A 2,537-nucleotide genomic window follows, 5' to 3' on the forward strand; every position below is an offset into this window, starting at 1 on the left:
TCAAGCATCTACCCAGAAAATATGTGGGTAATTATGAAGCATTCTCATGCTGACTGCTTGAGAGGATGTTTGTTCTGCATGGTGGAGTGTGGAGAAGAGCCAGGATGCTTAGGTTAATCTCTCTGTGGTTTATGACTTCCCACAACAGCAAACCCCCGCCCACCATTTTTTTTGTTTGTTTGTTTTTGCTTTTTTGCCTCTGGATGGAAAATCCCCACCCATGTGATGGTCCCTGGTCTCTCCTATCGTCTGACCAATGGTTGACCCAAATGGTTATGTTCTTCAGCGTTTTAAATAGATCCATTACTAGATATTGGAGTCTGTGTTCTCCAAAGTGTGGGGTTGCCTGTTCTCTTGTCGCCCAGGCTGCAGTACAATGGCGCAATCTAGGCTTACTGCAACCTCTGCCTCCCGGGTTCAAGCAATTCTCCTGCTTCAGCCTCCCGAGTAGCTGGGATTACAGGTTTGTGCCACCACGCTTGGCTAATTATTGTATTTTTAGTAAAGATGAGGTTTCACCATGTTGGCCAGGCTGGTCTCGAACTCCTGACCTCAAGTGATCCACCTGCTTTGGTCCCCCAAAGTGCTGGGTATACAGGTGTGAGCCACTGTGACTGTCCGCCCTCTGTCTTAAGAGACCACGCTTACTAGGAAATACCCTGCCTACCTTAGGAATAAATGCAAGGCAAAGGAAAAAAATAGAGCTGAAAAAGCTGGTGCCATTTTTAAAAAAAAAGGAAGAAATGAGATTTAACTGGTGCTCAAAGCTTCTGATAAAAATATGTGGTCATGTATTCATAATTTGCTTGACATTTCCAGCAAAGCAAAGATGGCAATAACAAAAGAAACTTCTTACAAGAGAAGAGAAAGACACTCGGAGCTCCGGAGTTTCTGCTGGAACAAGGCTCTTCCGTTTTGGTTATATACAGTCGATCAAGTTCATTTAGTGCCTGATCCAGTGTCTGATATAAGCCCACACTCTCTTCTTTGGCCTGGGCAAATTTCTCTTCCAGGTCATCAGTTGTCTTTTCCAGTTTTGCAACCATTATCTCCGCAAATTCAGCAAGGATCCCAGCCTCCTTCAGTTTGTCAGACAGAAGTTTAATTTTTTCTTCATATTTGTCCTCCTTTTCAGAATACTTTACAGTGCAGCCTCCGGCGGTTTCAGATTGTTAGTGACATTCTTGAGTTCTTCTGCCAGGTCACCACATTTTAGTTCAGACACCTCTGCACGCTCCTCTGCCCTGGCCAGTTCGCCGTCCAGGACGGCCAGCTTCCGAGCTACCTCCTCGTATTTGCGGTCAGCCTCTGGCCGCAGTGCGCTTGACCTCTTTGAGCTGCATCTCCTGAATCTCCATCTTCTCCTCATCCCTCATGACCCGGTTTTCTATCACCTTCATTCTCTCTCACGCTCATCTGCAGCCTTTTCCCCCTCCTCTAGCTTCTGCAGGGCCGTGACCAGTCGTTCCCGAGCCCCGTCCAACTCCTCCTTAACGAGCTGGATGCGTCGGTTGAGGACAGCCACCTGGCCTCCAGTCCAGCTGCCGCTGCAGGCCCTGCGCGCCGTCTTCGCCTTGTCCGCCTGCTGCGGCAGGGCCTGAATCTTGCGTTTCACCGCCTGCGGCGGGCCCCCCGGATCCGGCCGGGTTCAGACGACAGCCGCACGGCCGCGCCTCGGCCCCTGAACTTTTGCCTGCACCGGGGCCGCCCCGCACCCACTGCCACCCCCAGCCCCGGCCCGGCTGCCGTCGGGGCGATGAGGTCACCCGCCCTTGCACGATATCTGTTGATTTGGGGATTTGTTCCTACTGCCTATAGGAGTCAATTTTCTTGGGTTTTTCAGGCACGATGATAGCAACTGAAGTTTTTGCTTCCATCTTTTAAATGTTTTATTTCTTGTTACTTTTTTCTAATTCCAGTTGAACTATACTGTAATGGTAAATAGCCTTGTTATTTATTTATTTATTTATGACACGGGGTTTCACTCTGTCGCCCAGGCTGGAGTGCAGTGGTGCGATCTCGGCTCACTGCAACCTTCACCTCCTGGGCTCAAGCGATCCTCCTACCTCAGTCTCCTGAGTAGCTGGGACTCCAGGCGCGGGCCACCAAGCCCGGCTAAATTTTTTTTTTTTTTTTTTTTTTTTTTTGTATTTTTAGTGGAGACAGGGTTTCGCCATGTTGGCCAGGCTGTCTTGAACTCCTGACCTCAGGTGATCCGCCTGCCACGGCCTCCCGAAGTGCTGGGATTACAGGTGTAAGCCGGCTTCATCTTATTCTCAATATTAATGAGAATGTTTCCAGTCTTTCACCAAAAAGCACAATTTGGGAAATGTGTTTTCATTGACTTAAGAGAAACTCATCTATTTCTATTTTACTAAGGGTTAGAAAAATCAAGAATGGATGTCAAATATTATTAAAAGCATTTTCTGTACAAATGAGATTATCATGTAATGTCAAAATTGTGTTTATACAATTTTGCATAATTTGTATTTATGTAATTTTGTATAAATTGCATTTATACAAAATTGTATTTATAT

At 47.0% G+C, this 2,537-nt stretch overlaps 1 pseudogene; it reads right to left on the reverse strand.

Moving 5' to 3' along the window:
• Positions 1 to 637: 637 nt before the first annotated feature.
• On the reverse strand, positions 638 to 1,929 carry LOC100448464 (tropomyosin alpha-4 chain-like; annotated as a pseudogene).
• Positions 1,930 to 2,537: the final 608 nt, after the last annotated feature.

This window comes from Pongo abelii, chromosome 8, assembly GCF_028885655.2.
Source record: "Pongo abelii isolate AG06213 chromosome 8, NHGRI_mPonAbe1-v2.0_pri, whole genome shotgun sequence".
NCBI classification, from domain to species: Eukaryota; Metazoa; Chordata; class Mammalia; order Primates; family Hominidae; genus Pongo; species Pongo abelii.